This window comes from Passer domesticus, chromosome 1 (genome assembly GCF_036417665.1).
Source record: "Passer domesticus isolate bPasDom1 chromosome 1, bPasDom1.hap1, whole genome shotgun sequence".
NCBI lineage: Eukaryota > Metazoa > Chordata > Aves > Passeriformes > Passeridae > Passer > Passer domesticus.
This window is the reverse complement of record NC_087474.1, coordinates 23,162,562-23,185,409: the sequence shown is the minus strand read 5'-3', so window position 1 is coordinate 23,185,409 and position 22,848 is coordinate 23,162,562. Positions and strand designations below refer to the sequence as shown.

The window sequence follows — 22,848 nt, the reverse complement described above, 5'->3', positions numbered from 1 at the left end:
GGAGCTAGACTGATGTTTCATTAGAAAGAGGGTGTCCATCATTGATCAGTTTTTCTGGTAGCTGGGTGGGGATAAAACATCAAGGTATCATTCAGGTCATTGATGTAACACTCTTGAGTGACCTGTAGTGAGCTCTGATATTAGGAATTTTCTACCTATTGCCAAGACATTGTCTTTCATCTTCCTTGACGTAACCAGTGCTGGTACCCCTCTCTGCATGCCAGGCTGGAGGCTCCCAGAGAAAGGGTTCACATGATTTTGTGCTCCCTAGACATGATGTTCTACTCTTGTCACACTGTGTGGAATGCACAGCGCAAGAAAAAAGGAGAAACTGAAACTGTCCTTAAAAAGTCATAATTCTCACAACAAAGCAAGTCAATGCAGAGGGACCTGCCTGTGTCCTTCTAAAATTATGACAACTTCGTCTTTTTGCCTGAGTTTTGTAGAGAAGCTCTAATTTGGTTTTGGTTGGAGATATATGGACAGTTGGAGATGATGAAAATTAATGTGGCAAATGAAAAATAAGTTTGTACAAGCCACTGGAAAGTGAATTATGTTGCTTTCTACAACTGTTTCAAGCTGGAGACAAATGGTTGTCATTCTTAAACACAACAGTAAAACCAGGATGCTGGAAGCTGATTTACAATTCACCTATCATTGCCACAGCTGCGATTCAGAATTTTGAGTTCACTCTCAGAACAGTGTATGATGCCCCAGAGCAGAGATTTCTGCCTTCCTGTGGATGCTTGTAAAGCTACTCTCAGCCTGCAGATACTGCAGTGCACAGATCTGCTAAGAGCCGTGAAAAGGGGAGAAATGTTTATATCCTGCAAAAGTAAGAGGTATCCTAAGTGCTTGAAAAGGTACTGATGTACTACTACCTGGAGAAAAATGGAGCCATTTTCTGTCCTGTTATTTGGACAAGAATGGTTGAGCCCCTCTTAAAAAATGCACAAAGTTTTTCTGACCTTTTTGGGTTTTCAGCACTGTTGTGTAGCTGACATTCTAAGCCTTGCTGGTGAAGTTCCTCGCCGATCCAGAAATGAAATCTGCCAGTTGTCTGGTTTGAAACAGAGGCAGTTTGTTCTGGTTAATCCAGCCAGAAGTGTCCTTGTACATATCAACTATTTTCTTCATACCTGGCAAGGAAAGCAAGAGGCTAATAAATTATTATTCTCTTACCTGCTTGCTATATTTGAGTGAACAAGATTGCAAGCAGCTGTTACAACAGCCTTAACAGAAAGCACTCTTACTCCACACTAAAGACTTTTCCAAAAAGCATAGTAGAAATATGTAAATGTCTTTTCACTCAGCATCATTCTAGAAAGGTTCCCTGGATCCTACCACCTATGATGGTACTTTTTGCAGCTTAGTGGAAAGGCAGAAACTGGCTGAAGTCTTTCAGCCACATTGGGTTCTGATTCCTGCTCCCCTCTTTTTTCAGCATTTTTCTGTGCCTTTCTGGTCTGGGAACACATGAATTCAACAATCAGTCATTGCCGTCCTTTGAAAATGGGGTATTTTAGTACTTCCTGCATGCAGAGCCTTGCCTCCTGGGTTCAACATCTGCAGACAGCAGCCAAAGGCTATTAGCATTACTTTCTGTATTGTTACAGTGCCCAAAAATTCCAGTCAAGAATCAGGCTTGATTGTGATGGGCGTTGAACAAGCACAGCTGGAAAGCCCTGCTCTGAAGGATTCATGGACCTTTCAGCAGTAGTCCTGATTATAATAATTTACAGACTTACACTAGTAGAACCTAGGGCAATTTAGCCTGTGAAATATATAAGTATGTTGTGGAGTGACTCATAAATGGCACAAAGGCATATTCACATAAAAACTTAACCCATGCACCAAGATTTAGGAAACTAATTTCTTCTATAGCCACTGGATGATGGGGAGGATACAAGAAGCAATTCAGAGACCTGCCCTGAATTGCAACCAGGAAAAGCTCTTGCCCCCCATTCCCTTGAAAAAAGAACGCCAAAACACTTCCGAGATGGGCACAAATGATAGGTTTCATGTTTAGGCAGTTTTAACACCTCCAAACCCAGAGCTCCACAAAAAATTCATGGTGATAATAAGTCTGATTTAAAGCCTACTAACACTAAAAAATTCTGATAATATGTGCAGTTTTATAAAATTTTAAATGCATTGTACAATTAAGTTAGTTGGCATGAAAAGGCTTGATACAATAATTGGAAGTTTTAATTTCTACAGAGTCATCTTGATCCATTTCTTCTTACCTTTTTACCATATAACTTCATACCTAATATTATGAGCATACAATCTTTTGCATTTCAATGTCAATCTAAGTAAAATGAATGGAAACTTCTTAAACCTAACAAAAGAAATGCTTCTATGTCCATACAGCAGTTTTAGAAGCTATTATCATTCACCTATATAGATGCTGGTTGCCTATAAAAGATAACCTAGGCCACATATGCAATATATAGGCATTTATATAAAGCATAAGAGTTTTCAATACAAGAAAAAAACCATCATATAATACTTAAGCATATTGGAAGATTTGCTATATCATTGATTTTTCCCACAATCTAGAATTACTAGAAGGAAAATAAGAATGAAAGGCCATAGCAGATGATTCTGAAGGTCTGTACAGACCTTCTGTACAGCTCAATACCCTCTCTCTAGCTGGGTCCCAGAGCAAAGGACTGAAGGGGAGCATAGACACAGGAGAGCCCAGGACCATAGTGGATGGTCCTGAGCCCAGGCACAGCCATGGGTCCCAGGGTTTAGGAGCACAGAGCGGCTTCTGCATATTCAGGAACTCTTAATGAGCTGATTGTCCTAGATTTGTCCAGCCTCCCATGACCCCAGGCAACTTTTAGCTTCACAACACCCTGCAGCCAGACTATTCACATCCCAAATTTTTGAAAGTGTGTTTTGAATAGGTCTCCTTTAGGTTTCCTTTGATGCCCCCTGCTCTTTTACTGAGAAAGCCAGAAAATCAATAGCTCCTGATTCACTTTCTCCCTGTGTCCTTCATGATTTTATGGATTTTGAAAATTCTGGAATGCAGGAATTTTATTCTAAAGAAATTTCTGCACAGCAGACTTAACGTTTCTTAGAACTTAAAAGAGAAGATTGTAATTAGCAATGATGCCAGCCCCTTCAGTAGATCATTCTCTAGTGGCTTTGCATATGAAGCATATGCAGCATATGAAGACATATTCTTTTCTAGGTATCAAATTTTAGAATCTATTTTTGTTAGTGAACTGCAGAAAAGTACAGATACATGTACACAAGCAAAAAAACCAAACCTTTCATTTGCTTTCTGTGAGACAAGACCAAAAAACAGTGCTTGCCAGCTTCATATTCTAAGATGATTCCTAAATATCATGAAGGATCGTGAAAATTCCCATTAGCTGAAGACTCAAAAGCCTTATATTTTATTTACTTATAAAAACTGCATTATACCATGTAAAGCAGATTTGCAACTTTTTTAGGATATTTTGAAGTCCAGTCACTTAGTGTTGTAAAGGAGCCTGAATTGATTAACTCCACCTCTAGGTCAAGAAAGTGATGCACATTCTAATAGTTCACAGGCCATCTTTCAAAAAACCCCACCTTTCTGTCATCTCAGATTGTTTGCTATTATGAATCTCACGAAGTCTGAATATAGTTCTTAAACATTTTCAAGCATTATTTTCCAAATCCCCTAAAATCATGGCAACTCCAAGGCTTGCAGACATTTTTGAAGCTACTGAGTAGCACTGAGGTATTTATGTAATTCATCTGCAGTGTAAAGCAGGTGGGGCAACTGAAGACAGAAATACTTGATTTGATTGTTGCTGTTGCTGGATTGTTGCTCCATACAATGTGGAAACTGAAGGCATTATGGACAAAAAGAGGACAGGACAATTGGGGATAGTTTTGTAATTTATGATGCATGGAGCCACTGTGGAAAATTCATTCTTTCATACTTGATAGAGACATCATCTGTTATCAACAAGTCTTCAAATAAGTATTGCATCATTATTTGCTGTTATATCAATGTTATGTGTTTCAAGTACCATGAATTTGCAAGTTTTTATTGATTTAGAAATCTGGAATATTATGAATAAGCAGCAAATTTCTGCTGAGGAGTGCTGGAAGATCTTCACCAGATAAAGATGCTCAGATTTTGGATAACCTGTCAGGTAACAACAGCCGGGTTGCAGCTGTCTGGAGCTGGAGACAGAGGCCAGGGGCCAGACCTGGAGCTGAGGTGTTCATACAAGAGATGCTGCTGGCTTTCCTTGTCTCCCAAGGAGCCACATGTGGCTCGGGGACAGCCTCAAGAGAGTGAAGAATTTGTAAAGTTATAGTCAGAGAGGCTTTGCCTCATTTTTTCAGAAGTCCGTGGTGTATTATGTTTGTTATTATTACTATTGATAGCAATGTGTGCTATATCCAGTATATTTATTATGCTTGGCATTAACAACAGACGCTGTAGGATGATAATACTAATGCAAAAGGAAAAATAAAGCAACACGTTAAACAACTGTGCAATTGTTCATTGCTTCTTCAATACCCCATTAATCACACAGCTCACTGATGGATGTTGGCTGCGAACCAGTGTGACAGATGGGGAATAAAAATCAATGTCTTTTAAAAACCACCCACAGCAATATATTTCAGTTTTACATTTTGGGCCTGCATCTCTTCTCCTAGCCATGAGGTAATGCAGCATAAATACACATCTCTGTGAATAATTGCAATGAAAGGAGGTCCAAATCATCTTTAAGACAAAATGTAGGGACATTGCTTAGAAATAAATGAACTTATTTTGGAATTTATTTTCCAATGCATTATGGAATTTATGTTACCTGATAGTACTAATATAAAATGTAATCGAATGTATATTTAAAAGTCAAATGGAAGTAAGGAATTGTCATTGAGAGACTGATCTCCAGGTGACATAAAGAGTCATATTTGAAAGTTTTTATAGAGATAGCATAAAGTAAAGCTAATTCTTTTATCCTGTACCCTTCACTACCATACTTGTTCTTCAATCCTTCTATTGTCAAAACCACAGCTGACACAAAAGTCAACTGGATTCATCTTCTTCTCTTCCAGTAATTTTCAATATTTACTAATTTAGTAACATTATAAAGCATTCTATAGTTGAGGTGTGGATACCTTTAGAATTTTCATGTACTTAGGTTCATAGATTCTGTGTTTGTTTTGAAAATAATAAAATGTAAATCATTGATTTATTCTCATTCAAAACTACTTAGGAATCCAAGAAGAATACCTTTAAATATTTTTTGATAGATAATAAATTTCAAAACTTCTAATGTTTTCTTTACATACTTGAAAAAAAAAGTTCTGATTTCTATTTCTCAAGTGAGGTTTTTCAGACTTCTAGACTGCACAAAGATGTTTCCCTATGTCATGTCATCAGGCATAGGCAACAAGAAAATACCTATGAAAAAATTCCCACTCTGACTAAAGTCACCCACTGATTCACACCTAGTTTGCTCCTTTCCATTTTGTTACTTCACTCTGTGACATCTGACACATTTGCTTTCAATTACTGAACTCCTTTAAGCATGTCCCTTATCTAATTTTCAGAGCATCTGTCTCTTTTGAAAGATATACTTACCTAATATTCCACTTATGGTGCTTATTTAGATTAAATCTGAAATGTGAGTGCAGTGATTCATGTCAGTGCCCTGGTTCCAGCCAGGACAGGGTTAAAATTAACCCTGTCCTGGCCAGAACCAATATACAAAGAAAGACATTTTGCTAGAAAAAGAATGCTTCTGAATTCCACGAGGACAAAAAAAAATGTTGGATGCGGGATTCCACCATGTCTCTCAGCTTACTACCACCTGGGCAGAAGCCAGATAACCAATAGCAGCTCTTCAGACGGTTTACCTGAAATAGATGTGCAGGCTGCAGCAGAAAGAGAACAGAAAATGTGGCCTTATTACCTGAACAACAAAGCAACAGACTGGGACATAAGCCAGGAGCAAGAAGCTGGCTGAGCTGGCTGTCCCAGCAGCAGAGCCCCAGCTGCTCTCAGAGGCACCGAGAGGCTCAGAGCAGGGCTGGGCTGGTCTCACGTGTGCCACATGTGCTGGGTGGCTGAGGGACAGCCCAGCAGCAGGACAAGTCCAGCCCAGGCAGCTACAAAAGTCAAAGCAAGATTTTTGGCCTTCTTCTTTAGCGGTTAGATATATTGACAAGACAATATCCTGCTGCCAGGTTTGATTGGCTGAGTACAGTTAAGGACACATAACATTGTCTTGCCAATCTAAGTTTTAGATCCAGCCTTTTTTGTTGCTTCTGGTACTACTGCAGGTTTGGGGGTTTTTTATCAGATATTTTACGCTAATATTTTGTATTTTGTTGTTGCTGTGGTTTTGGGTTTTTTCCTAGAAAACTTTCTTAGCAATACTCATAAAAGAATAAACCAGTAGCTGCACAGCAGCTAGTGATGAAACTTCAAGTATCTAAGGCATCCACAATTAAAACCTGTTATTTCAGGGTTTTTTACCAAATAATACATTTCACAATATCCTATTAAAAGTTAAGTGTCAAAATACTCATTAAAAAACAATTAAACATATTTAAATGTTTAACAGCTGTAAGAATTTTCTATTGTGACTGAACTGTCAACAATAATGTTTTATTAGCAGCTCTCTGCACTGTAAAACTGCAGGGAGCAGATGCAGTATATCTGAAGCTCATGAAAGACAATTTCATAATGTGTAAAATCAGAAAATCTAAATATGTTTTCGTTAAATGCTTTGATGGTCATGAACTGATTGTAAACAGAACATCAAACATCCCAAACACAGTATGCTAAAAGGAGTTCTGTGACACAAGGATCCATATCAAGTGTTGATGACTGTACTTCTAAAAAATTGCAGCACAAAACACGTGTTTCACTAACAGAAACTACAAAACTACAGATGGTCCCAGTCCAGAACATGATCCAAGTATGAGATCTGGTCCAAAAGTTAGCATCAACATTGCTCTTTTACAGTGGGTAACATAAGCAAAGGTGAGTGGAATAGCTGCATCTTGCGAATGAAAAGGAGAGTTTTCAAATCTGCCATTTATCTACTCGTATGACTTTTTAAATGTGCCCATATAACTATTTGGACCAAACCTGAGGATGAATGGCTCTAACCTTGCATCCCTTCAATTTTTTCTTGGGAAAACAAGTTGCCATAGGAGAATGACCTGCTACAGTCAAAGTCTTCTGTTCATCTGTTTCTATCTTCCACCTGGAAGACACAAGACAGCTGCCACTCACCCTCTCTCCTCCTGCCTCACATATCCCACAGGTTCTGCAGATCTGCACTTATTTACACTCAGGTGTGGGTTCTCACTGCAGCACATGTAATCTGTGGAGGATGCACTCCAGCACTGCTGCCAGAATTCTGTGCAAGAGAGGCCACAGTGAAGTGGAGAGAGCAGGGCACCAGAATCCCACCAGAGATCTGGTGGACAAGGATTCTGGAGGACAAGGACAAGGAAAATGAAATTATACCGCACATATTACATGCAATAACAAGGATTTAATGCATGGATTTTTCTGCACTCGATGGCCTTTAGCAAAGGAAGCTTTCACTTCATGTCAAAACAGACAGAAAACGACACAATCATATAAACAAGAGTATCTGGGGATTAAGACTAAAGTACAAAATAAAAGCATGTGAATATGGCATGCAAATACACCTTTATGCCTCTAATTTGCAAACACCACTTATTAATTGCATCAGAGCATCACAATCCCCTTATCACATATGGCAAACCCAAGGTATGTTTAAATACTTTCTGGGTTATGTAGTTCAGGTAAAAATAAAACTCGGTTACCAAGTAAATCTGATTTTACAAAATCGACTTTTATCTGTTATAGTTAAGATAAAGATATTTTCTTCTGGACAGAAAAGAATTATACAAGTTTTAATAGTGCATCTAAAATGATCCTGGATCTGCACCATTTTTATTTGGGTTTTGCAAAAAGCCTTTGCAAAATCTTTAGAGAGATAGATACACCTAATACGCAGAATGAACCATCATGCTTCAGAGGAAGAAAAGTGTATTTTTTTATATTTCTGATACTGGAGCTTGTAATGAAACAACACATATTTTTCTCCATTCTGCTGTCAGCTATTTTTTGCTTCTCTTCATTTGATGCTTGGCAACAACAGAATTTATTTTCCCTGTCTGCGTTGACTGAAGTGATGTGGTCCCTTCCTTCCTTGCTCTCAGCACTACTTGAAAAGTACTGTATATTAGCAGGGGGTAAGACAAGCCATTAGATATTAACTTTACAGACTGAAACAGTAGCTATTTTGCAAAGTAGAAGTATAGGATGAGAGAAGACAAGTCATATATACCCTGACAGGTGAGTAAATAAGAGCAACATCACATCACAAAGGAGACAACTTCTGTAAAACTTGAATCCTCTTTACTAGCTTCAGCTTTCTGAAGAAAATGGTTGCTCATCACATGGCTCTTACCTAAACACCTGTTCTGCAAATTAACCAGTGATTTTCACCTCCAGTGATGTAGATAAAGTATTTCAACCCATCCCTACAAAGTATGCTCATTAAACAAAATGGACATGCAATAATTATGTTCTAAAACATGTAAAGTATTTCTCTAGAGCCTTATTTAGTCCTCTTCACACTGAAAATAATTAGATCCTCAGAGTAAAGTGCTATACAACTTTAGTAAGGACAGCAGAATGACTCGTTTTCTGTCCATTACATGGTCCTTGCAACAACACACAGGTTCACAGCAGTAGGTGATGAAATAAGACATTACACCAAAGGTTTTTCAGAGGCAGCTTAGAAACTCTACTCCCTGAACCATTGCAGCCAGCTTCATTTAGACAATCAATTTAGACCATTCACAATCAAAGATTTGATTTAAAGAGTGTATCCAACAGGAGCTCATCAACCTGTGTCACTAAAGAATTAAAAGCCTTAGAAAGAAATCCCTTCTCTGAACCCAGGCCAAAGCCTAAATTTGCTCTAATTTCAACAGTCTCGAGCAATCACCCCCAGTATCTGGCAGGACAGCCACCCCTATTGCCTGAAGACCTGGACTTTTCCAAATTCTGTCCTGGTTAACAACTGTCATCTTTTAAGACAGGGAGGGCCAGGAACTCGTTTGCATGTAAAACATATGTTGTGCATTTTGCAGGTGTGATTTGAGCCCTGTCACAACAGGATAATTCCTTTCCTTCTCTATGTGAGCTGGCAGGGAGAACAGGGACAGAAGGTATTATTCCCAATATAAAAGGGGGGATTTAGGCACAGAGGAGTAAGGATAAATATTTATTCATTTGGATGTCCTGTTTGAAGAAGTAGGGTCTGAATTTCCAGAGAGCTATGTGCTATTTAGAGATATGTGTTCACAAGACAAATTGCAGACACTCCAGCTGTGGTTGCTACTTATGCTTTTATAAACCAGAGCCCCCAAGTCAGACAGCTGGAAAATGGGTAAAAAGAAAACAATCCCAAAGACCACCTGTGAAAACTGATTTGCCTGATCTGTCCAGGACTACACAAAGCATCAGTGGGTAAATTAGAAATAGGCCCCAGTTTCTGGTACGATGTTCTCTGCATATGGTGACTCTCCCTTTAGTACCTGCCTGATCCTCAGCTCAGTGTCTGTGTACTAAAACAAATTGAACACCTGATTCATTCCCAAACCAGCTCTATACAAGGCAGCACAAAAGAAGGTCCTGAAGTTAAAAACCACAATTACCATGCACAGTGCAATTTCTAAAATGGTAATTTTCTCCACAGCTTCTCCATGTATTGAAAAAAAATATTAGAAACAAAAACCCCAGCCAAACAAAACCACAGTAGCTCTTTTATACAAGGAATCTCATACTTGAAAATCTGGGCATGTCATCTTTTGCTTGTTCATCAACTGTTCATCAATCTTTTGCTTGTTTAGATCAATCTTGTTCATCAATCTTTTGCTTGTTTCTTCAACTGAAGAAAATCCCATAATTTCATCATATTGACTAATATCTGTCCCACCAGAAACATGCTGGTTCACTGTTGCATGAGGTAATGAACCTTCACTAATTAATTGTCATCCTCCTTGAGGACCAGCCCTAAAGAGGGAAAGAGATGTTCTGAGACCAAGAGATACAAGTCTTCTACCAGAAAGAAATGAACTTTGTTTTTGGAAAAAAAAAAACTGTTTTTTTTTCCAAAGGAAAAGAAAAGTATGGACACTATAAAGTCATCCTCAATCCAGCCCTTCCCACCTCTGGCTCTTCCTCCCACTTTATTGGGCAGTTCCTCTGTACCAGCTGAACTTTGATGCTGAGATAGATAGGTAAATGCATTTTGGGATGCAAATGGTAAATTCTGGACTAAATTACATGTACCTGGCCATGTGCTCCCCCACAGAAAGTCTTGCTTAGCTTTATTATTTATTTTTCTTTTCGGGAAATATACCTGGCAAGATTTAGTATATAATTAGCCTGTAAAAAATACATAAGCAGTGACAAGAAAAGGTATATCCCCGTTGTATTCTTTTCCATGTCTCTATTCTTTGCTCTAAAACAAGGAAAAAAACCAAAAAAACACAGCCATAAAACAAAACAACAACTTTTTTTTTTAGGTAATCAGGACAGTATATTTTATATTGACCTTTATCTTAAAAAATAGGTGAAGTATGTAATCGAAAATTAAATTAAAATATTGTCCGTGGTAGATGCTTAAAAAGAGAATTTAATTTTAAATGCTTAAATTCTGGAAAGGTTATATAACTGAAAAAGGATTAGTAGTGAGAAATATTAAGTAGGTTTAAAATAAAGCTGGACTGGAAGTAAAAATTTTATTTCACTACTTTTTTTCAAAAGTAGTGCACATACTGGTTTATGAAAATTATTCATAAATTCATGCTATATTTTTACCTTTTGTCAACAAGAAAAATAACTTTATAATGCAATTGAGGTGTATTTCTTAACACTTATTAATTTTTTTTTCTTTTACTCTCTTGACGTGACATTTTGACAAGTGATTTGCCTAAATTTGAAAGTCAAAAAAAAAAAAAGAAGGTAGGAGACAGTTTACATTTCCATTTAAAGAGTTAAATTTTATTAGAGTTACTTTTCAGGTCAGATCTTCCGGAATTATTCTTTTGCTCAGTTACCAAATTGGGAAAAAAAATCACCCATACACCTCCAAAGAAGTGTCATGCCTTATCATTCCTTCATTTATCCACTTTCATTTAAAAATCTGGAAGTGAACACATGCACATTTTGGTTGTGATCCTATCAGAACATAATTACATATGCAATACGTACATAATTACATCTTTATTCAAAGTACTTACATGTAGGTAGCAACCTGCATGACTTTAGCACATAATTAGGTCCTCTTGGAATTTAAATCTTAAAATAGATGAGGAAAAAGAGGTGCCTCCAGTATATTTTTTAAAGGTGAACAGGATTTAGGATAAAAAGTTGAATAGGTTTTAGGGTAACAATGCTTTCCATTGTTTTCCTAAAAACCAAAATACTTCCTGCAAACAGAAAATGGACACTTAATAAGAAAATTTATTTTCAGGACAGCTGATAAACCTGTGACAATTTGGCATGGCACTGATTTCATTCTTATTAAGCCAAAAAGAAAGAGCTTGAGCCCATGATTTTATTTGGCAGAGGTTTCTGCACTAAAGGAACAGCTGTTCTTGTAAAGGTTTCTGTCCCTCTGGAGTCTCACTTAAAGGAGTGACTTCATGTAATTTTATTCTACTGAAGAGGGAAAGAGGATTTAAAAAAACAAACAACCCAACCCAAGTCCTTTTATTATTAGGTGAACTTTGTACCTCTGGAAGATCTTTTGTCACAGTATAGAGATCAGCCATTTTTAACTGGCTGGGCCCATTTTTAATGGTAAATTTTAATTTGATAAATTAGACCAAATAATCAAAATGATAGCACCTAACAAATCACATAAAAATCAAATTTTTATCAAAGTGCTGACATATTCAGAGGCAAAGTACTGGAGTGGATGAGAGTAGAAACATCAGGGGTTGACAATATATAAGGAGGCACTGGTGTCTTTCACAGAGTTTATGCAGTGTTAGAGCAATGAACAAAATTCCACACGAGCAGAAGCAATTGACCTGCTGTGTCAATGTATTCATTAGACCTCCAGTCCCTGGAAAAGCTTCTTCCCCAAAGCTCTGGATTCAGCTGCTGCTTGCTGCTTCAGGGAATTCTAGCTGCCTATTTAATTTTTATCAATCAGCAATTAATTAGCAGTTTCTTACAGAAAACATCTGATAAACAAACATAAAATAAACTCATACAGAATTCCCTAATGATGGCCTCCTCTTCAAAACACATTTGAAAAGCAAAGCTAGTATAAGATCTTTTTAAAAAAGCAAACCAAAGAAACATGCTTTAATTTCAAGTGATTTATCCAGAGTGGAAGACGGACGGTCTTTGCATGTTTGCCAGTTGTTGGTTTATTCTTTGCAAATGCAAGGACCTACAAAAAGACAAAGAGAGCATTAGAATTGACACCCCTTGCATAGGTTTGTAAAAACCCTTTCAAACCTCAGGGCTAGGAGTAGGGCAGAGAAAAACTGGTTAATTTAAGGGAAGACTAAAAGGAACTTTTGTGTGAACTGCTTTAATGGCTACTTGAAAGGTAAATGTAAAATGCTTATTAAGGTTATTTATTAATCATGTCTCATTCATTTTCACCCCTGGGTCTTGCCAGAGTTTCAGCTATTTATTCAGTTATTTAACATATAAGGAAAGCACTACTATTGTTTTCTTCTCTCTCTCTTGTTCTCATACATGACTTGTAACCTACAAAATATTCTCACCTTGCCACAGAACACATCAGCAATAAGAAACATAAAAATTGTAAAAGAAAATAGTGAAAAAAGCTATTATTTTCATCTCTTCAAAGCAAAGTAGACTGTTCACAACCTCAACTCCATGATCCTTCATTTGTGATGCAGTGATAACATAGTAGGATGCCAAATTTTCTGGAATGTTAAAAAAGAAATGTTGGGATCAAGCACAATATTTTATAATAAAAAAGGGGACCAATAAGGCAAGGTGTAAGAACTGTGAGCAGTTCTCATAATTCTATTTTCTGAGCAAACATGGAATTTTGGACAACTCATTCTCCCTGCTGAATACTCCTTTTTCAAGGAGAGAGAGTGGAAGTGATCTAATTCAATCATACATTTGTAGTTGTTGTCCAGATGGAGAGAGAGCTGGAGGACAGCTCCAGGTCTATATTCAGAAGAGGCAGGCTGAACTGCCACACTAGTTGCTTTGAGGTCAGATTTTGGAAAGCCTTTCAGAGGATGCTTTTTTTTCTATGATATATGTGCATCATCCTGCAGGCTTTGTTTGCACAGACCAGCCATTGCCCTTGACCTTGTGGATGCAAACAAGTCTCTGTTGACACTAATGTGTGCTCATGGCCTTGTGCAGACCCAGCAGTTTCTTGGTGATGTGTGCTTATTTGTTTCTTCAGACACAACAGACTCTGAAGCTTAGCACATTGGGGAGATTTTCACCACTTTCTCAGAATGCACTTTTCCCCTCTTTGGCCAGCTGTTTTCCAGTGCCTCTTCCTTCATCCAGACTTACAGTCATGCAAAGGAGAAAGGACTTCTAGAACATCCCTTTCTAGTACTGTGTACTTGCTGGAGATCACTTTAGCCACCCCCAGAATTTGCTCCTCTATAAACACAGAAGCACAACATCTGCAGGACTCAAGGCTGATGTTTGCGGACAGCCTGCTGTGCTGCAGGCGTGCTCTGGCCCAGCTGGGAGCAAATCCCAGCAAAGAACCAGGCTGCTGCTGGAGGCAGAGAAAGCGGCTGGCAATCACAACAGCTGTCACTCAAAGTGAGAGGAGAGCAGGATCCCGCCAGCCCTAGAGGAACATGGTATCTCTCATGTACATGTTGATGTTGCTGCAGCACTCCTTTTACTGAAAGCTGGGTGTCCCAGCCTGCCATAGTGCTGGCCCAAAGCTGGAAGGCTTGACCAAATCCACAATAATTAGAAATCTCACACAGCCAAGCCACTGGGCTTTATATCATGAATCACAAGTCAGCTGCTGCTTTGAAGAGTGGTTTTGGACTGTCATGTATGCCTGTATGCTTTATCAGCTTAGCCCAGTGCTACTGAATTTGTCGTTTCTCCCTTTTGGAAGGAAAGGCTATTGAAAAGCAGCACAGCTGTTATTGCTCTGGAGGATCTAGCCATGCCAATAGCAAGAGGGGACTTTCAGAATAGGAGCTTTAAAATCCTTCTGCCACAGCAGAGCGAGGAATGATTTAATTTGCTCTGGTGGATGATCAGGCTGTACATACAAATTCATTATCTGCATTCCAGGTGTCTAGGGAGATTAGTAATTCACTCGAGTGTGTCTCTGGTGGCTGAAGAGTACATCTGAATTCCTTGCTATGTCTCCCGACTCCACAGTCAGGAACGCAATCAGAAATATTAACCACAAACTTCCGATTGATAGTGGTGGGAATTTGTCAGTCCTGTCTTGCACGATGTGATGTTGAAACCTTAAAACACACAAGTCTCAGAGTTCTACTCCACACCAGTGCCTGGAACAAGGTAGAAGGGGAATTTAAGGCACATGAAAAATAGATTATCATCTCAGACAGACACCATATGCAATTATGAAATTAATTCCTTGGATACCTCTCTGACTAAGGCTCTCCAGTTTCCTAGACCTATTCTCCAAAATGTCCGCAGTCACCATCTTCTAGACTACCCCTAAGCACAGCTAAAGCCCCACCCTCTAAGTTTCCTGTGGGATCAGATCTAGATCAGATCCAGAAGGTGTTGCCAGATTGCACTTCACGTGCAGCCATCAGATCAGGCTCCTCAGAATCTGCAGTATTTGTTACAAGATAATGTGGCTGAGTGGCTACATATCATCTGCCTTAAGTGGGGTTATGGAGATAGTTTCCTTATAACAGCCTGTACAAGAAGCTGTCTGACATATTTTCCTTCTGATGTAGCTTTCTTGCTTGACTTCCTAATTTTTAATTTCCAGAATCCAGTCCCCTCTTGCATGCTCTCATGCTGCCCCAGGGCACCTTATGCTCTGCACTACTGCTGGCCCCAGTGGAAAGGGAAGGACGACCCATAGAGGACAGCCTGCTGACCAATACACTGCCCTGCAGGGTGAAAAAGCTGGGTCTGAGCTCTCTCATGATGAAGTAAAATTGAAACTTCACCATCCATAGAGTGGTTGGATATTGTACAGCAGAGGCAGCAGTGGTTTAACTCTTGGTGCTTAATTTTTATGATCATCCCATTCAATGAGGGATGCATGTTCTGCTCATATCCTGAGCCATCAGTCTTTTCCTGTGTATTTTACGCAGTGTTTTTTCCAGGACTCTGTATTTCATCTACATCCTTCAATGAATCTTGCTTTTGATTTTTTTTTTTTGTGTTTCTCTGCAAAAAACAATCCCAGCCATCAAATGCACTAAGGTGGATAAACATCACCATTTGAAAAGATCATCCTGTTAGTAAAATTGAACCCTATGAACACAAAATTCCTGAGCACAAAATGATCTTCATTCACTTTCTAGTAATGAGAAGTACAAGTTACTTGGGGCTTTTGATAGCAGTAGCTCTCAAAAATGTATGGCCACAATTCTGAGAACAGTGACCTCCTCTATGAACTGAGGATGAGTATTTCTCCTCAGAGTTGATACTGGTGTCAAAATACATAAATCCTTTCCAGATTCAAGCTTTAATTCTACAACCAATTCATCAGAAAGACAACACAGTCAATAGCTACCTCATACAGGAAGCCCTGGTAGCAGCTAAATTGATAATTTCTCTTGGATTTGGAAAACCTGCTCCATGCAATGAGATTACATTGTAAAGAAATAAAAACAAGTTCACTTATAAGTTTCTCTCACTTTCTTATCTGAGCAAATGCTTCTGGCATGCTTGGAACTTTTGATTATACCTGGTAATTATACAAAGTTCTTAAAACTTTGATAGTTGACTGTTCTAATTAGATTTTCAGCTCACCAGTTAAGAAGCCCCTAAATCAGATACTTTCCTTTCAAGCTTCAGGCTTAGCATCCTAAGCAGTGACCATGCTACTATCACCACTTTGGTTATAGAGCTTAACTTGGATCACTGTAGAGCACTTGGATCACAGTTCTCTCCCATCGGGACCCTGCCCTGCTACAAGTTCTGTGTGAACTCATGCTTCAGTCTCTACTGAGTCTTGCTGAAATCATGACAGTGGCTGAGGATGAGAGATGAATATAAATGGATTTTAATAGCCAACAATGAATATTAATGACTAGGGTAATCTTTTTTTTTTTTTTTAAACTAGGGCTAATATAAATTTCCAGACTCTTTTATTAGCAAAAAGGAAAAAATCCCAATGTATAAGGATGGGTTTTTACTTCAAAATGTGCCCAAAGGTACACAGAATAGAAAGATTAACATATAGAAGAGCAACTTCCTATTATTTTGGTTCCTTTGCAAGCAGACCCTCAAATCCATACTAACAAAACTGGTTGTTTTAAAAAAATCTCTTTGAAAAAATAAGGTACTATCAATAATATATTCTCTACAATTGAACATCTGAATATCTATACACATATAACATATTTTACTTGTCTTTTCCTAATTTAAACAGAAACAATCAAAAAACTTCCAAAGGTTCACCGTATTTTTGGCTGAACAGTGCCCACTCATTATTAGCTTTTTCCCATTTATGTGTGTGAATCTCAGTTACAATTTTATTTCCTTATGGAAAAAACCTTTTATTTTCCATACTTTGTCTATGACTTTATGGAAATTAGTATTCTTCTTTCCTGGTTCCAATTGTGAAAGCAGCAGAAGAAATAAATATTGTGCACTGCTCCTTTGGAAGTCTAGATTCCTTTCTAGATTTCCTTTTGTTGAGGACATATTTTAGACTTTTTATGGTTTTTAGGAAAGCCAGTGCATCATCTTTATTGGGCAGTTTTCATAGAGCTCTGTTTTATTCTCATGCCATGATTTCTGACTGATATGACTGTACACATCTTCTGCTACCCAGACCCCCCGAGATCTTTGTATTGATGTATTTTATAAGCCTATTATGTTATATTAGCCTCCAGGAATTTGAAGTAATTAAAGACAAAGGCTGCTATTGGAGCAACTCTTTTGGGGTGTAGTGACCATGACCAGCTTGGCAAAGATGCTGCTGCACCTTTATCAGGTTCTAAACACTCACAGCCAGAGAAATCACACTACTCCCACTGTGGCAAAGCAAGAGAACATGTAAAGAAAAACTTACAAAGGGTGTCGTGAAGGTTAAACCAGCAAGAAATGAGCTTATTTTTCCAAAAATAATGGATCAGGACAAGGATAAAGGCAACTTTGAACGTGAAAGTGAGCAGTGAAACAAACTCATGTACAAACAAGAAATGACCACCTAAAGGGACCTATGAGTGAGCACTCATTCATTCTGTACAATGAGATATTTGAACTCTGACATCCCACAGCCATCTGAAGTCTCCTTTCTGAAAGATTTCTTGTAGAGAAACCCTTGTCTGGAGGATGAAGAGGTTTTGCACGTGGACAATGACAATGAACAGCAAAAAACTATTTACAGTAATATAGAGCAATAACCTATTAACTATCTTGTTGTTATTTTGTTGTGTAGGGTTTTTTTGTTTGGCCTGTACTATTTCCACTCTTACACCCTCTTCCAAAAAGCTACAGTTTGTCCATGAAAGACATCCTCAAGATACAGATAAACAGATGCAAAAACTAGCACTGGTAGGATGTCAAGAAATTTATGTTCCTAAAATCTCTGATGCTTCTTAATTTTTTAATTAAACTAGTCATAAATTAGGTGTTTTTCCAATCAAAATTTTGTCTAAAATGTGAAATCCAGTTATATGGCTTTGACTGCATTAACCCTGCATGAGCTGCTCAGTGTTCTCCTCTTCTGAACAGAGATCAAGAAGATGAAAATAGCTGCACATGATGGAGAATTGTATTTTAACAGCAGATTAGCCCTCAAAAAGCCTGTTAGTAGCCTGTATCAAGAAAATTATTAATTTCTTCTGAATGAACTTCGTGTGCTAGTTGAAAATTTTCATTAATGGGTTGTTGCAGAAACAGCAACTTTGTATCTGTAACATGAATTTTTCACTTGGAGTACTCTTTATTAAGTGCAGAAAGCATACCTAGTTTGTACACTGGCCTATCTGTGCAGAATTTAGGCATTAATATTTGAAAACTGATCCTGTATCCTGTTCAAGCCAGGAAATGGATTTTATATATTTATCTATATGGTGCTGAAAAGGCTCTATTTGTTACAGCTGAGGAAAGAATCCTTCTGTCAGTAACTCTGTAAGGGTCAGCTACAATAAATTACTGCCAGCAGGCTTCAGTGTAAGGCCCAAATTGAGCATCCAATGCTTGTTGTGATTTGGATGAGTTTCTGACATGTAGGATACAATAAATTGACTGGAGTCTTTCAACTACAGTACTTGTCAAAGTATTCTGTTTACTTTTCTGCCAGTTTTACAGCTAACAACCCATTAAATTACCTGACTTAATAAAAAAAAGAAAAAAAGAAAAGACATTTCTTTTCTTTGCATACATTTAAATGGAGCAGAGACTTTTCTTGTTCTGGTCCATGACTTTCTGTGTGGAGGAAAAAAGTTGCCACGCTTTTCCTAGTAATTTCCTAGAACCTGATTATCATTTGGTGGTTAGAGACTCTTAACACCCTTATCAGTATCATTAAGAGATGGTTGTCAGCTTCTTTGATAAATAGCAGCAATTTACGGTAAATCTGTAAGATGCCTTTGGTTGCCAAATCTAGTAAAAGCTCAAAAGGAAAATTTTTTTCTTCTAGCTGTAGGCAACCATCCATAAACACGTAAGATGAAGAAGAAACAAAAATGTTTTATTCTTTTCCAGTGAGCTCAATCTCAACTTCATCATTGATAAACAAATCTTTACTTAGAAATATAACTTCTTGCCTTACAAGTGGATAGAAAAGAAGGTCAACCAATTACGGAGTTTCACTTCTTAGTTTAAAGTCACAGAACATATAAGTGAGTTTTTTTCAGATTTATCTTCCATATATTCAATAAAATTATATACACTGGATATGAAGGTCATAACTGAAATAAAGCAAACCATGAGCTGTAAGCAATATAATCAATAAAAATTAAGTGTTTGAAGTTCAAGGATCTCAAAAAGACAATGGAACTAATATTAGGTAAATTCTGCTAATAAACGTAGGTAGTGAGTTGTTAAATAATTTGGAATGGAAACACACTTACATGCTCCTAGATGTTTATTAATCCCTTTGTTTATTACATAACCCATAGATATGGTTATATAGTATCATGTGACAAAATACATGGATGGGAAATCCCAAACTGAGCTCCCTGACAACAGATGCTACAGTGACAAGAACGTGAGTGACACTTGGAAAGGAGCTTTTGGCTGAGAAGAAGCATACAGACTTTCAGATGCTGAAGCTGGCACCAAAAGTTTGTCCTTGCTAGTAACCTTGTGTACAGATGATGATCTTCCTCAGGATCTTCTTTAATTCAGATAGAGATGAAATAGATTACAATGCAGATGGTGGAATCAGCGAAACTGCTAAAGCTGAATTAAGCCTTGCAATAAAGTTTTCTACAGTATCTCTGGAAATACGTCGCAGTTTAAGCCTAGCTGAAAATTAAGCACCACACAGCAGCTCACTCAACCCTCCTCTCCCCAACCAACCTGATGGAATTGGGGAGAGAATCAAAATAAAACACGTAGGCTGAGATAAAAACCGTTTAATAGGGAAAGAAAAAGCCACACACAAGCAAAGAGAAACAAGGAATTAATTCAGTTCTTCCCGTGGGCATGCAGGTGTTCCGCCATGCCCAGGATAGCAGGGCCCCATCACGTAAATGGTGACTTGTGATAACACCATCACTCCAAAAGCCCTCCAAGTACCCCCTTCTTCCCCTCTCTAATATACTGAAGGCCTTGGGCCTATATAACTCTGCTCAGCAATAACAAAATCATCTCTGTTTTATCATCATGTGTCCAGCAGAAATCCAAAACACAGCCCCGTGCCAGCAACCATGAAGAAAGTAACTGTACCCCAGCCAAACCGAGCATAAAATGGGAAGCAGAGGTTTGAGACCTTGTCTAAAATGGAGCAATTCTCTCACTCCATTTGGGGAGTGAGATTCATCTACAAAAAATATTATCTGAACCGATTAACTGTAAGAAAAGCATCTGACTCACAGATGAAATCAGTCTCTGATCAGCTATTTACAGCTTGCAAGCAGAAGCTGGCAGACATGCTTATCTGTAATTGCTTTTTTATTTAATTTCCATATTGACTGTAATCCATATATATATATCCCCATAACTCATTGAAATGAAGGCTTAGACTTCATTATTTACCTTAACAACAGTGTAATCAGGAAGAGACAGAGAGGAAAACACAAGAGCATGACAAACTAGAACAACAAAAATAAAAAAGACAACATTCAAACACTTCTTCTCACGAGCAAAATTATATAGGATTGCCTTATGGACTAACTGCCTTATGACTAACTCACAGACACACCAATTACAATGGGAACCTTCAGTTAACTTGCATCTTTTACCTCTGCCATGGAAGTATGAGACTGGAACACCTGCTGAGCTATCAAAACCATCAACATGACATACTCCCTTATTATACAAAAGAGGAATGCTATTTAAAGGCTCCTTCCAGCCCAGTCTATCACTAAGCACTCAAACCAGAACCAAGGCACCATCATGCTGAAATAAAACTACAGCACAGAAAAGCAATATAAATCACAGCATCCAATTCTGCATTGCACAAACATCCTCTTTGATTCAAAGGCATATAACTATTCCTGCCTCTCTTAATTACCATAAAGACTTACTGCAGAATAGAAACTTGAGACAGGAAGGAAAATAGGCAGGAAATAAAAAGGCCATTCAGAAATACACAGTTCAGTAGTTTCTAGAATGTATTATTATTTTCATTATTTTCCTGCTCCAATCCTCCATGAATCTCTAGACTATTTCTTGCAACACAGATGGCTACAAAAAATTCAGTCAGCACGGTAAAGCATAACCTTCCACTCCCTGCTTTTTTCCTTGTTTTCCATGCCTTCCCTTGACACTTAGGGACCAACCACTGGAATACTGTTGAGGCAGCTATGGGCATAAAATGCACTGTCTTGCTTTAAAAATAAGAAGTTCAGGCCTCCCACATTTTAACAACTTATTTCCTTGTGCCAGTTTGAATTAGTTTATTGTGTTATGGGTCAGAAGTAAAGGCTACATTTCTGCCATACCCATTTCCTCCTACAGGAGTTCTTCACAAGACCTTATTGCCAAGGGAGGCACTTGTGAGGCTGACACCACCATTGCATTGCAATTTGGAGGGGCTACAGCAATGTGCCTTACCCTAATAATTTCAGTGACCTTACATTTGTTTTCCATGTCACTCAATTTCTTTTAACTTTGCAAATTACAGTAGTGATTACACACAGGTAACTCTGTCATCAACATTATTTAAGTTGATACTTTAAAAAAGTCATAGTTTTTCTGTGGAAGATGCCATATGTGCTAGAATAAAGAGAGGAATAGTGTAGCAGTAAATGCTATATCTTTTAATACAGCCTGCCTTTACAGGATATATATGCACATAATAAATTTAGAAATATATATAATTGCACATGTGCAACTGCATGCCTGTTCCTTTTGAAAGCTGGCCTGTAGTTTGAGAATAGAAGTGAATTATGTGGGTACTTTGTCCTTTGCTATGGAATTCAGGATTTAAAATGGTTTTGAAAATCCAGGTGGAAATGTGAACAAAATCCATCCCAACCTGACCTCTTACAGATAGTAAAACAGGTAAAAATGTTACAGATAGTAAAACAGGTACAAATGCATCCAGAGTAATTTCTAATGACTCAAGAATCTAATATAATGCTGAATCTAATTAAATGTAGATAGTCTTTGGTGTGGTATCTTGCTATACCTATTTTTTGTTTCTTGCTCTATTTCCTAAATGGAAACAATCACCTAAAAATTACAGGAGCAGGATGAAGCAGCTGTGTTATATCAGACCCTGTTTTGGAGCATTTTTAACAGCTGATATAATGTTTCTCGCAAAAATTGCCACTGCTGCTCTAAGATCTACTTGATGTTTCACAGAATATCTTGATTATACAAGTATAGTCTAAGCACACTTATATTTGTGGGTCTGATCTCCATGTGTCTAATCACAGTCTATACTCCTTGCATTCTTGATTGGCAATCAACTTCGTTAAAGCCAAATTTGAGAAATTACAGGAAGTCTAGTTGTTGGATGAAGGAGAAAAGATACAAACCCACTGTGAATACCTGATGAATAGAAGAGCCTGTGGGACAAGGCAGATGTGAAGAAATAATTCATCCTCCACAGGGAGTAATGAAGAGGAAAGTAATTCTGAGGCCCAAAACAAGATCAAAAAACAGAAAGGAGAATATTTTTGAAGACATCAATGTGGAAGTTAAAACATCCATGGTTCATTATATTTGGAGCATAATGTTCTTTCAAAGGTAGAACAAAAACTTTGGTTAAAATGTCTAATTACTGCAGAATATTTGAAGTCAGAAGCCTTACATTAGTCTGTAGCAGACAGCACTTAACACAGCTCATCTCATGTCTGAGCAGCAATAATCCTGGTAGATAATAATAACAACAATGCTGTACATAATAGCAATCGAAGGGCAAGTAGTGCTGCGCTGAAGAGTGGCTAAGAGCCAATGAATGCCTCTTTTTGAAGACTGCAAACACT

General features: G+C 37.9%; 1 long non-coding RNA gene across 6 annotated transcripts in view; it reads right to left on the bottom strand.

Annotated features, from left to right (window-relative positions):
* Window positions 1-22,848, bottom strand: part of LOC135294676 (uncharacterized) — a 45,909-nt gene that overhangs the window by 501 nt on the left and 22,560 nt on the right. For 2 of the 6 annotated variants that reach the window (XR_010356761.1, XR_010356773.1), the window contains 2 exons: window positions 22,674-22,848; window positions 969-1,139 (listed from right to left, as the gene is read on the bottom strand). This is a non-coding gene — a long non-coding RNA (uncharacterized LOC135294676). Of the gene's footprint in view, window positions 1-968; window positions 1,140-11,027; window positions 12,495-22,411; window positions 22,497-22,673 lie in introns of those variants that run through there. The other 4 variants (XR_010356763.1, XR_010356772.1, XR_010356762.1 and 1 more) reach the window with 4 other exon arrangements.